This window comes from Lissotriton helveticus, chromosome 2_1 (assembly GCF_964261635.1).
Source record: "Lissotriton helveticus chromosome 2_1, aLisHel1.1, whole genome shotgun sequence".
NCBI classification, from domain to species: Eukaryota; Metazoa; Chordata; class Amphibia; order Caudata; family Salamandridae; genus Lissotriton; species Lissotriton helveticus.
Genome location: NC_136059.1, coordinates 1,045,684,911 through 1,045,699,208, shown reverse-complemented (window position 1 = coordinate 1,045,699,208; position 14,298 = coordinate 1,045,684,911).

The following is a 14,298-nucleotide window of genomic DNA, read 5'->3' as shown; positions in this document are numbered from 1 at the left end:
AAAGTCAGATTTACTGCAAGTAGTAAATCTGGGTGTGCATAAAAATACATGGGTGGCTGCATGGGAACGCCCATGCTCCACCCATCTAATGCCAACCCGATGCAGTGTAATACAAGGCCTTTGTGTGCCATTGTAAATCTCGACTAGCATGTTAGCAAATCTGGGCCTTATTATTCATTCCACGCTGCTCCTTCCTCGTTTCACATTCAAGTGACAATTGTCAGACTGTTTGCACCCGCATTATAAGAAGCTGAGCCTGCTTGATAGACCCTGGTGTGTCTCTTTAACTAAAACCACGTCATCTCCTTAATCATGTTTATTCTGAATTATACAGCGGCTCTGGAACTTGGAGGGAGAGGATCTATGACTCTGACTCTCGCTGGGGAAAGTTTATTATCGCTGAGTTTGACAGCAGAGAACCCTGGCAAGTTAATTGCTACAGAAAAACTAGCTGGGACTTCGATGTTGATATACAGTGACTAAAGGGAGTGAATGAGATTGACTGCCTGTTACAACACAAATCTCTTCCTGCGCCTCGGGTTGTTCAAGAAGATATGAGAAATACTTTTTCGCTGTTCATATTCTGAGTGCACAATACAAATAGCCCCAGGATAAACAAGGCATCTGCACCATGTAGAATAAAAATAAAATGAGATATGGAAATCCGCAAATTAACATTATTACAAACATTGCTGCCTGAAAGTGCTGAAAATCAATTCTAGCGCATTTTGCATTTTAAATGATGTGACAAATATTTGAAGCTGTTTAGCAAGGAGACTACTTGGAATGCAATAATGAGATTTGTTCTGCCGCTCCTTCTTAACACATATCAATTTATACCGAGGCAGTGTAAATTGGAAGTGTGTCAAACATAGTCTTAGAAGCGGTAGTTAATACTTGTAGGGCTAGTCTATCATGTAAAATGAACCACCAGTAAGTTTGAAACCCTTTTCAGGGAACTAGAGGACAAATCGGAGAGTAGATTTTAATAGTCAGTGGACTCTAAAAAAAAAAAGAAAACATTTTAAATTAGAATGTTGTTTAATTTGTTTCTACCTCATATCTTATTTTTGATGATTTTCAAACAAATTTGCCATCATAATTAAATTACATGTCTGGTGATAAAAATAGAGGGGAAGATTTACAAGCATTTGCAACACTTTTTAGCCTCTGTTGCGTCACTTTTGTGATGCATCGGCGCCGTAAAAAATGCGGGCAATTTACAACGTGATGCATCTAGTGAGATGCGTCATGTTGTAAAGCCATGCCTCACATTATATGTTATGTTATAGGTCAAATACTCAGGAGTGTCCTGGTGCGAACTCATGCAGGGAGACAGTAGGAGTGGGAATTATAGCGTCATAGTAAAAAGATGAGTTTTTAATGATTTTTTAAAAAAGATTGAGGTCCTGGGTGGCACGAAGCTGCGCAGGAAGAGCATTCCATGCGCTGGCTGCTTTCACGGAGAAAGATTGTCCGCCTAAACAAGCCAGCTGAAATCGTGGCATAACCAGCCTGCACTGGTTAGCCGACCGGAGCGGGCAGTTAGGTAAATACAAAGAGAAGCATCTCCTCAGGTAGAGAGGCCCATGAATGGCTCTGAAAGAAAGAACTGTACCCTTTGGGCCAATGGCAGCCAATGCAGACTGCGCAGATGTTGCCGTACACTAGACCTCCGCGAGATGTTAAAGAGAAGTCTAGCTACGGCGTTCTGAATAATCTGAAGGCACTTGGTCAAGTAGGCAGGGATGCCAATGAACAGGGTGTTGGCATAATCTAAACGAGAAAGAATTAGGGCACGCGCCACTGTTTCTTTGGCCTCCCTCGGAAGCAAGGGGAAAAATCTGCGCAGGGCTTTGAGGGTACCAAAGCATACACTGGTCAGTTTTTTTATGTGATCCTCAAATTTAAGGTTTTCCCCAAACCACACTCCCAGGTTTTTTGCAGGGTTTCGCGTTGAATGGGGACAGGGAACATCAGATGGCCACAATAATTCTATAAAGTTAGTAGGGAAATGTCCATAGAGGAGAATTTCAGATTTTTCCTCGTTGCACTTCAGTTGTGCAAGTGCGAGCCATCGGAAGACCGACAAGAGGCAAAACTGGGCAGAAGAAGTATCCAGATCGGCACCCGGCCAAGTGAATAGTAGCTGGGTGTCATCAGCATAGGCAATCATTTTTGCGCCCAGTTCTTTGCCCAAAAAGATCAGAGGGGTCAGATAGATATTAAACAACAGGGGGCTAACAGTAGACCCCTGAGGTACCCCAGTGGATAGTAGCCTGGCCGAGGATGCGTGGGGAGGCATACACACCTGCTGGGTCAGAATATTCAGAAATTTTGTCAGCCACTCTAAAGCAGAGCCAGTAAAGTCAATGGCAGATAGCCAGGTGAGAAGAAGCTGATGGGGTACCGTGTCAAAGACGGCAGAGAGGTCTAACAAAATCAGTGCTGCTCTGCCGCCTCCGTCCAGGCACTCCCTGATGGCTTCTGACATTTCAACCAGCGCTGATTCGGAACTATAAGCAGCATGAAACCCAGATTGAGTCGGATGCAGAGCATGGGAGGCCTCCGCAAAGGCGTCCAACTGGCGGAATGCCATCTTCTCACACACCTTGACCAGCGCTGGTAGCAGGGAAATGGGCCAGTAGTTAGATGGAACCGAGGGGTCCAATCCTGATTTCTTTAGAAGCGGCAAAAGTTTGGCCTGCTTCCAGCAGATGGGAACTGTAGCTGTCAGGAAGGAGAGATTAATAATCTCAATGACCTCGGAACAGACCACCTCTGCCACCCCTCCTAGCACACGAACAGGATACGGATCGGTGGGAGACCCAGATTTCATGGACTTCAGGACAGCCAGGGTATCCTCTTCATCCCGTGGTAAAAAAATCCCTAAACTGATAGGTGGGGGGCCTAAGGGGAGGCAATGTAGGCAGGGAGATATTCCTCTGATGGAGACAGACTGTGTGCAGATTATCCTGAATCTTCACTATCTTATCAACAAAGAAGGAGGACAAATCCTCGCACCACTGTTCAGAGGATGGCAGCGTAGGTTGGTCGGGCCAAGGGGAGAGAAAGCTCATAAAGATAGCAAAGATTTCTTTGCTGTTGTTATTGGCCTTAGAGATCCTACCTGTGTAATAATTGCCTTTTGCCATCCTAATGGCAGTATAGTATTCTCTCTGGGCTGCACAGAGAGTCATCTCAGCAGTTGGACAGTAGACATGTCTCCAGCAGCGCTCCAATTTTTTACAACCCAACTTCATTTCTCTCAAAGCGTGAGAAAACCACGGCTTGGAAGGAGAAGTGCAATTTTCGCAACTGGTGCCCGGGTTCGCAGAGGCCTCCACGCCCCCCACCAATCCAGGAGTTAAAGCGCTGCACTGCTTCAGATAGCTCAGAACCCAAAGTTGGGCGGCTCTGAGATAGGGTGTCCGACAGAGCAGGGAGGTTAATCTTCTGGGGGCATGCACTAGGAGGGGTGGCAGAAACACCGGAGAGCTTTTCTAATGACCAGGTAAACCTGATCAGATGGTGATCGGACCATGTAACATATTCTGGATTTGATAGAGAAAGGTCAAAGTTGGAGCAGACTAGATCCAGCAGGTGACCCCCAACATGCGTAGGACAACTTAAACCACTGTGTGAGCTGGGCTAAATTCAAGGAGACAAACATACTTCTTGAATCAGGAGTATCTGAGACCTCTGCATGAATATTGAAGTCCCCTAGAAGAAGAAACTTAGGGAACCTCAATGCACGTGGCACAATAGCACCCTCCAAAGCGTTAAGGAACGGCCCTGCTGGCCCCAGGGGACGATAAACCAACGTGCCTTGTAGCAAAAAAGGAGGGGAAAGAGCAAGAGAGAAGTGAAGAACCTCCCCTTTGCCCAGTTCTTCTGATGTCTCATAAGAGAAGGCCCACGTGTCCCTGAACACCACAGCAGAGCCCCCTTCTCTCCCCGTAGAAAGATCAGCCCACATTATTTTGAAGCCTCTGGGAATGGAGAGCTCCACCACTGGGGCACATGAGTTGTTTAGCGATGTCTTGGTAATGGAGAGTAGATCAAGTCGGCCCTCCGCCAGAAGCTCAAAAACATCGGCAGCTTGTTTGACCATGGACAGAGCATTGATTAGTACTGCTGAAATCATGGTATTATTATTAGTTTGAGGGGCAGGGACAGCTGTGGTAAGATGGAGCGGAAATGGCTGGAGGGGGAGATTCTGGAAAAGCAGTCAACAACTTCCCAGTGTCTAACATCATTACATTTGGCAGTGTTTAGTGCCATTATCTCCTCGCGGCTATACAATTTTTTACCTGCCATCAGCTCGTAGGAAAATCGGGCAGCATGCCGGGTGCTAGGTGCTCCTGGGGGCCGAAGGATGCAGATGGGCTTGGCTTAGGCGCGCCGGCGGTGCGCTGGCGGTACGTCCACTGCGCGGCCGGGAAGACATGGGCAATTTATGTGAGAGCCTCCCTCCCCCAGCTAGAGTGCTGCCACCAGTCCAGCCAGGGTCCGGGACCACTCCCAAGATGGCCGTCTGCCCTCCACTCAATTGGCACAGCAAGCCGCGGTGGAACGGGGCAGGAAAGGCACACCTAGGTACCACCCCAGTAAAACACAGGTAGGCGGTAACAGAGAGTAAATTTAACAGACCTGGGCAGCTAAAAAGCAAAATTAAAATGAGCGCAAGCGTTTTTTTCACACCACTCAAACTTAATGTCACAAAGCCAGTGAGAAGCACACTATTAAAAATATTAAAACAGAGCACAGAGACATGAATCCTGCCTCTGCAGTGCAAACGGGGTTGAGTAGGAGCTGCCACCACCTACCCTAGCCTAGCCATTCTAACTGCGTCAGGTAGAATGTATTATTTATTTATTTATTTAGAAGTTTTCTATAACCCGAAGCAGAGCGCTTTACAGTAAAAGGAATGAAAAGGTGAACAACAAGACACATAACAAGTAAAGGCGATCAACGAAAGACAATTTGGAAGGAGGAAAAGTTCGTGCAGTAGGACTTCTTGGTAATAGGATACAGAGATACCACATAGTTCTGGGGATGCTTGCTGATCCTAGTTACCCACTACCTAGGGGACGGATAAGGAACAAGGATTTGAGTTGGCTCTTGAATTCCGCATAGGACGGTATGGTTCTGATGTGCGGGGGGATAGAGTTCCATATCTTGGGGGCATTTCCTGTGAAGGAGCAGTCCGCAGTTCTCTTCTTTCTGGTTTTTGGTAGGATGAGCAGCAGGGAGTTAGAGCTTCTCAAATTTCTAGCTTGGCCTGCTGTTTGCCAAGTATTCTGGTTTTCCAGTATGGAGGGCCTTGTGGGTTAGGCAGGCCGTTCTGAAGGTACTTCGCATTTCCACCGGGAGCCATTCGAGTTCTTTGAGTGCTGGGGAGATGTGGTCAGATTTTTTGCATCCTGTGATCATTCTCGCTGCCGTATGCAGTGTTGTTTTTAGTGGGGCCAGGTGCGATTTGGGGATGCCTGTTAGGATTGAGTTCCCATAGTCCAGTCTAGATAGGACTAGAGATTGCGTGGCTAGTTTAAGGTCCTTGTTGGGAATGAAAGGTTTGATTTTGTTCAGAAGTCTGAGGTTAAAGAATGCACTTTTTGCCGAGTTCTTGATGTGGTTTGTCAAAGTTAGTTTGGGGTCTAGGGTGAAACCCAGAGATTTTACGGAGTCAGCTAGCGTGAGAGTACCTTTAAGAGCATCGATCGACTTCAGCCACTCGATGATTTGAGGGTTGTCTTCTTTGTTTGAGATGAGAAGAGTTTCGGTCTTGTCGGGATTGAGTTTCAGGTGATTTTTTGTCAGCCAATCTTGAACATCATTTAGGACAGCATTTAGTCTGTGGATGTCATTAAGAGAAGAGGTTTCCAGGTAGATCTGCGTGTCATCCGCGTAGAGGTGGAAGTGGATGTTGGCATTCCTGAGTAGTTTAGCGAGCGGTTCCATATAGATGTTGAAGAGCTGAGGAGAAAGTACTGATCCTTGGGGGACACCCTTGTTGACTTGCTGGGTTTCGGAGGTGAAGTTCTTCATTTTTATTATTTGCGAGCGGTTATATAGAAAGGAGGAAAACCACTTGAGAACTACCTCGCCGAGGCCAGCTCTTACTTGCAGAGTCTTGATGAGGAGGTTATGGTCCACCGTGTCGAAAGCTGCGGATAGATCAAGGAGTATGAGGAGGCAGCACTTGTCTGCATCAAGAGAACCGTGAATGTCGTCTATGATGTTCAGCATCGCGGTTTCTGTGCTGCGGCCTTGTCTGAAGCCGGATTGGAGGGGGTCCAGGAGATTGATGTTGTCCAGATGATGCGTCAATTGCAGGAGTACGCAGCGTTCCAGTGTTTTAGCGAGCAGAGGGAGGTTAGATATCGGTCTGAAATTGTTCAAGTCAGTTGAGTCAAGACCGGGTTTTTTCAGCAGAGGGGTGACTTGTCCCATTTTTAGACAATCGGGGACCACTCCGCTTTGTAGGGAGCTGTTTATGATTTTGCCCCAGATAGGTGCTAAGGTGAGCTTCATTTTTTTGATTTGTGAGGGAGGAATGGGGTCTGAGATGTGTGCTGAAGGTTTGGAGGTCGAGATCAACGAGATTATCTCAGTTTCCTGCACGGGGCAAAAGCTTAGCTAAAGGAGGGGAGAGGAGCCGGATGGAAGGGCCTGTGGGATAGCCGCGTTGCTCTTCTGGAGGTGTAAGTTGTTGATGTCTAGAGATAATTCGATTTTTAAGACCTTGTCGTTGAAGAAGCTGGCGAAGTTATCACATAGTTCTTTGGACGCCTGCAGGGGTGGGGGCAGAGGCTTGGATGTTTGATGTCTGATTATGTTGTAGAGCTCCTTAGGTCTGTTTTTGGAATTGGCTAGTGCCTCTCGGAAGAAGCTGGATTTCTTGTTTTTGATATGGTTGTTATACTGCCTGCGGGCTGTTTTTAGTTGTAAGCTAAGGATGGCGGTTGGGTTGTTTCTCCACTTTCTTTCTTTGGCTCTCAGGGTTCTTCTTTCTGCGTTGAGGTCCGCATTGTACCAGGTTCTAGATGGGGTGGCACGGCTTCTTTTGAGCTTTATGTATGCAGGGTGGGCGGTCCCTCGCAGGAAAGCCATGTAAAAATGATGCAGTTAAATCTACAAGATTTCAACGAGTCACTTCTAGGATGACACTGCGTCAAAACCGTACGCCTGCATGAAGCAGGAAAAAGTAGTGACGCAGTGTAGTGGGAATGGCCCTCAAAATGCATTTCCGAAGTTGCGTCATGCTTGTGACACGACTCCAGCAATGTGTGACTTTTGCCCCAACAGATGCATCACGCATCTGTCAATCCTTGCGCCATGGTTCACCGTATTTTAAATACGGTGAATCCATGGTGGCGAAAGAGTTTCTCAGGGTTGTGCAGGAATAGGGACACATCACTACAGAAGCGTCACTTTCTTGGATATCTGCCCCAAAGTTACTTTGCTGTATGCCCATTGTTCATAGTCATATGGCATTGCAGTACTGTTAGCCTCAAATCTAAAACCTCTCCAACCTCACCTCTCCTATCTTTTCTATAGGGAGCTCCTCACAGATATAAGTTTACTTCTTAGAGTTTTATTACGAGTTTACTGATAAAAGAATCCCAAACTTGCATATTGGGTAAATACTGATTACAGTGGATTGTCACTGATTACGAGATTTTACTGTGTACTGCAGAATCAGTATTTACCGCATGTGTTAAATACTGAATGGTTGTGTTTATTTCATGTGGTAAATACTGCACCCGATAAATAGCACCTGCACAAAACATCAGGAAATGCTCATTTCCAGGCTTTGGATGTCCTTGGAGCAAGACAATGAATCCCTAGAAAGCAGAAACTGCCAGCTCAACACACAGAAGGACCTCAGTACACCCCTGAAAAACACCAACAACTCCTTCCAGTGTATGGGTGTGCAAGCATTCATTTTGTGAGGACAAAGCACCTCTAAACATGGCAGTTGGAATCCATTGCCATCTTCTGCTATTACCCAGTCATATCAATCAGAAACCGGCCAAACTATTTCATCATAGGTGACAGCAGGGAAAGGAAATGCAAGTTTATTGATCCTGAGCTGGAGGTCTGGGCCAAGGAGGTATTAAGACATCATGACCGTGTAATGTGCCATCTCATCCTGAAGATGCCACCAAAAACAAACAAGAACATGACAGTAGAAAGAGTTAATGGCCACAATCAGTACTGTATCAACATATCCACATAATGTTGAGGACATTAAAAACAGGTTTCAAGCCTTGAAATGCTAGGTACTTAAACAAGTTGTGAAGTACAATCACCAAAGTATGGCAACTGGTGGCAGTGGAAAGAAAACATTATGACCATCCTCAATATGTCTGGAGTGGAAGATATGCAAGAAGGTTTCAGGGTTGGAGGAATCCAAGGTAAGAGATATGACTGTTGCAATTGAAGTTCAAGTGATTGTTAAAAAGTTTATCTGGCTGAGAATCATCATTGTAAAGAGTGACCAATGTAATTTGTTACACATATTCACATTGATCCATGTATGTGCTACCATAGGGGCTAGTAACTATTTAATGGTACTGCTGCCATGTATTGAGATTGTTCTACAACAATCATAATTCATTGTAATCTCAATGATTAAGGGGGGCGATTAGTCTGCCCAGTAAATAATGTCTCCCCTCAGTATAAATAATGTTTCTTCTCTGTAGGATCATGGTATTGTGATTTGGTCCAAGGCACCTAACACAGCAGTCAATTATACACATGTCATCATCACAAAGAAATTGTACATTTATAGTGTGCTCCATTTTACCCTTACAGCAAACGTGTTCCTTTCTATGTTAGGCCACAATGCATACATGAGTGCCGTTAATTGACTTTAGGATGTCAGGAAATCCTTCTGTAATAACTATGTTTGCCTTCCTGGCGTTTGTTGCGTGAGTGTCTAAAGTTCAATGTACATGCTACCCACCCACTCTCTCCAAAGCATGCATCACTTAGCCGAATATTTTGCTGAAGGTTGACTGAGAAATACCATGCACCACTCCCACTGTTCACTGTGTGATGCTTGCTTCAAAGAATTAAAGGACTGTTTTTTCAAGAAGGGTGGGTGGCAGTGGGTCTCTATGTTAGGTTTCAGGGTATCCGTATTGATGGAAATATGTCTTTTTTAATGCCAAAATCAAGCCGTTATATCTTATGGTTCTCAAGCAAACTTTTGTTTATGTGTTCCAGCCTTACTTTGTCAATTAATCCCTGATCTAATCCTGCATTTGTTGCACCATTTGTGGTCATTGATTGGTGTTCTATTTTCCATCCGTGTGCTGCATGGTGTTGCAATGGCTTACCAATGACCTCTCATATTTGTAATTGGCTGTTATTTACCATAAGTTATTTTTCGCATGCGGTAAATATCACATGAGGTAAATAGCGCATGTGATAAGCAGTGTACCTAGACCAAAGACATGCGCTGGTTAGCACATGTGCTAATCACATATGCTAAATAGTGCATGTCTGTGGACAAGTCAGGAAGTTCATGTGCTATTTACCCTGGCAAGCGGTAATTACCACTATGCCTAACTCATAATCCAAGAAGTAAATGTGGAATGGACCAGGGGTGTAGTTGAAAAATGTGACATGCTTAATGCAAAATTAGGTACTGTTTAGGGAGGGATAAAAAGTGATTTAGGAAGGGACAGACAAACACCCACAAAAGAGAACACCCATTGCTTTTCACAAACTGCACTTCTAAATCTAATACAGCTAAAAGTGTCACAAGCAGTAGTAAATGTACTCCAGCTCAGACCTGATGTAAGTCTGGCAAATGACATGGCCACCCAAAGGTACTGCAACTCTCTCTAATAAGAAATAACGGAGTCAGGGACTTAAAATGAATCCATAGGGAATACTGTTATATATATCTTCCTCTCTCATCATATCCTCATTACCTCAAGCCCATGCAACAGAGGTGTATGTTTGGCTGAGGAGAGCCTGACACAATCCAAAACACGACTCTCTGCAATTCTAAAGAGAGATGCCCATTCCAAAATGTGCAGTCATGTAATCTTCTATTTTAACTTGTAAGCATGAAAGTGTGCCAAAGTACAGAGTAGAATTTCCCAATGCGTTTTGATGTACAAGATACCTTGATCACAGGTAAGGCTTGTTTTTCTTTCATGTAAATTTTAACCCAAAAAGTGTAAGTGACATAAGGAAAGGGCACAAAGTACTATGAGATGTAATATCAAACATTTCGGCTATCTTGGAGTGTAGCACAAATACTAATCAATGAATACCAAAAGTTGTGGGCAAAGTGCACCTCCAAGATTTTCACCTATGGGGCTGTGCTGATCCCACCACTCCAGACCAGGCAAGTAGTCAAAAGAAACAACGAAATATGCCCTTGTTGCAGGGGTAGCCAATTGGGAAGAATTCTATCCTGGAATTTAGCGGGGGTAGGAAAAACTAATTGTAAGCTTAAATCATTATTAGAATATGACCCTAAAACATTTTGCCTCCAGGAAACCTGGAAGGGTGATTTTCATTTTGAGATTTTTTATGTATATTATTGTGCAGCAACATCTTCTGTAAAAGGGCATACTAGTGGTGGTTTAGCTATTTTACTTAGCTGTACCATTAGATATAAATCATATCAGCAATGTGTGCAAGGGAGCTACTCACCTAATGAGGATACTCAGGAATCTCAAACTTTTCCTCCCACAAGCTGACTTCAAGCAAGTGGTCTAAGTTCTTGTTCTACCGAGGTTAGACTATGGCAGTGCTACACTCTGTGGCTCCACAAGTATACCTTTGCCTCACTAAGGGCCTCACTGAATGCAGTGGCTAGATTGGTTACGGGTACCAAAAGAAACAAGCATATCTCCCCAGTCTTAAAATCCCTAAATTGGATGCCCTATGAAGCAAGAATTCAGCTAAAGATTGCATTTCTGTCTCACAAAGCCCTCCATTTCAAAACCCCCAGTTATCTAGCGCAAAAGCTGGAATTATCCGGAGGGGGTAGACGTTCTCGGAGTGCTAACTCTCTCATCCTGAAACCACGGATCTTTTGCAAAAAGAGAATGTGTCACTGAGTCTTCGGAATTTCTGGAACTCTCTGCCACCGGAAGTACGCAGAATCTCCTCCAAGACTGCCTTCAAATTGGAAGCAAAAAGATTCTTCTTGAACAAGTTCCTACCTTAAAAGTGTTTTGATCGTCTACTCTAATGCTTAGGACCTTCACCCTAAGGCCTGCATTTGATATTATTCTGCTCTACTATTCACTTACTCCCCTCCCAGTTCGCAATGTTCCAATCATTATCTTACCCTTTGTTGTCCCTTCGATTGTAACCCTCTTGTTGGATGTGCATATTTGATTTGTTTGGGTTGTTATCCCTTTGATGATTATACTGCAACTTTTACCATCCTCTCCCTCAAATTGTAAAGCGCAATGATATCCTTTGGGATCATGTTTGCGCTATACAAAACTTCATAAATAAATAAAACATGGAATACATATGTTGACCAATCACATTTCTGGAACAGAATGGCAGAAAACAATTACTTACTGCTGATCATATTACAATAAATGCCGATTTAAAAACAGAATGATACCCCAAAAGTTGCCACAAAAGTGAAATACTGAAGTTTCAAAAGAATACAAAACATATTCAATAAATGTTACATGAAGTACATACTTTTACTCATCCCATTATTAAGTCAAAATGGTATGTATACGAAAATATATAAAGTGAGCTACTGCTTATAATCATACAGTAAGACTAACATAAAAACAACATTATAGTCCTCGCAACACCCTGGCAGTTAAATACTGAACTCTCAAGAAGAAATAATAAACATAGTTACAGTCATTAACTCTTGGATAAGTATGCCCAGTACATCCTTATTATTAATGTGGAAGGATTAACCATAGAGTAATCACAACCCAGTGGGTTTATGTTAAAATGATTTAGATATATCAAATAATCATGCCCCAGTGGGCTTGGTAAAAAATAAAGAGAAAATAGAGGCACATAAAAATAAACAATAATCAAGAAGTTTGAAGAAACGTGTCGCTCCTACAAAGAACGGAGACAATCTATATGAATAAAAATGTAAATGTTCATTTGTTCAAACTCGCAAATCTCCAAAAGTTCTTCACTGATTGCTTTGAAATTTTGACACAACGTTGGATTCGAATAGGGGGGTGTTTTTATATACACAACGTTGGATTCCAATACACATGTGTCGAATACGCTGCGTAAAAACTACAAGGGACGCATAGAGACAATAGTCTACATATATTAGGTTCGAATAGGGGGGTGTTTTTATATACACAACGTTGGATTCCAATACACGTGTGTCGAATACGCGTGTGTTTTTAATCAAAAGCCCGAACAGGCACATAAAAATTTTAATGTTCCTTTGTTCAAAATCTTAAATCTCCGAAAGTTCTTCACCGATTGATTTGAAATTTTGACACAACTTTGGATTCGATTAAGCGCGTGTTTATATATACACAACGTGGGATTAGAATATGCGCGTGTCCAATACGCGCGTGTTTTTAATCAAAAGGTCGAACAGACCCTATTGATTTGGTTGCTGCGCAACAACTACAAAGGACGCATAGAGACAATAGACTACATATATTAGGATGGACAGTTGGTGTCAGGATGATAGACCGGGAAGTGGGCGTTGGGAGGGAGGAGGAGTTGGTTCACTTTGTAACATTAAGAAAGGACGCATAAAGACAATAGTCTACATATATTAGGATGAACTGATGGTGTCAGGATGGCAGACCGGGAAGTGGTTGGAGGGAGCGGGGAGGAGTGTGTTCACTTTGCAACATTATCGCGTGTTTATATATACACGTGACAATAGTCACAAAAACATATTGTGTGCCCACAAGCATTGTGAAATTAAACATATTAGAAACGTGTGCTTACTCTTTTCTTTCTCTTCCATTTAACCAGACTGAGCCACAGCAACGTGTGGCAGGGTACAGCTAGTCTATAATACGGAGAATTTGCAGTTGACATATGACATGATGGAACTTTAGTAACAAAAAGGAACCATAGTTAAGGGCGTCTTCTGTCAAAATTGCTAAGGAATAAAAAGAGGAAATTCACTTATTGCCAAATAACCAATAGTTAACAAAAATCTAAATGGTTTTAGCTCATGCATAGACAGTAGTCACACAATATTCCAAACAGTTCCAGGCCCTGTCTATAGAAAAAGAAAAAACACTAATGTAATAAAACCGCAATTAAAATCCCGGAAGATAGTGGGAGCAACAATACATGTGATGACGTAATGTATATATATATATACCCACATATATATATATATTCACTGAAAGAATCACAAGTTTGAGGGACGTTTTAGTTATTTCACTCATACAAAACCAGAGAAATTCGGCCCTGATAGTTAGTTGAGGTAACTATAACTCGCGCCCCCCTCAATGCACTGCTGATGACGTCACATATTACATCACTCATGACATGGTCAGTGACATCTCTGATGACATCTCAAATGACATCACTGACTGTCTGGGTGAATGAGCAAATGTGTCTGTAGACCTAGGAATCAGTGGTTGGGTATGTAGTAACTGGTATTGGTGTGTCTTTGGTTTACAAAATGGTAGTCTGTATTTTAGAGTGGGTGTATCAAAGGTTATATTAGGGTGTGAGGAGGTGTATCAGATTATCACGTGGATGATGTCATCAGTGATGTAATTTGAGATGTCATCAGTGATGTAATCAGTGATGTCATTGACCATGTCATGAGTGATGTAATATGTGACATCATCAGCAGTGCACTGCAGGGGTGTTAGTTATAGTTAGCTCAACTAACCATAAAGGCTGAATTTCTCTGGTTTTGTACGAGTGAAATGTCAACTAACTATAACGTCCCTGAAACCTGTGGTTTCTTCAATGAATTTCTTAGATTTTTTAAACGCTAATTTCTAACTAAAACATCCCTGGAACCTATGTTTTTTTCAGTGAATTTCAAAGGTTTTTTAAAATTCTAATTACTAACTATAATGTCACTGAAACCTATGTTTTTTCAGTGAATTTCTAAGTTTTGTTTAAAAGCTAATTACTAACTATAACATCCCTGAAACCTATTGTTTTTCAGTGAATTTCTAAGGTTTTTTAAATCCTAATTTATAACTATAACATGGCAGTTGTGCATGTAGAGTAGTGTAGATAGGGGGCTGGGCCTCTGACCAGCGCTCAGGAATTCCACTGCGTAGGACTTACAGGAGGTACCAGGAGAGCTTCTTGGCCCCCAAAGTC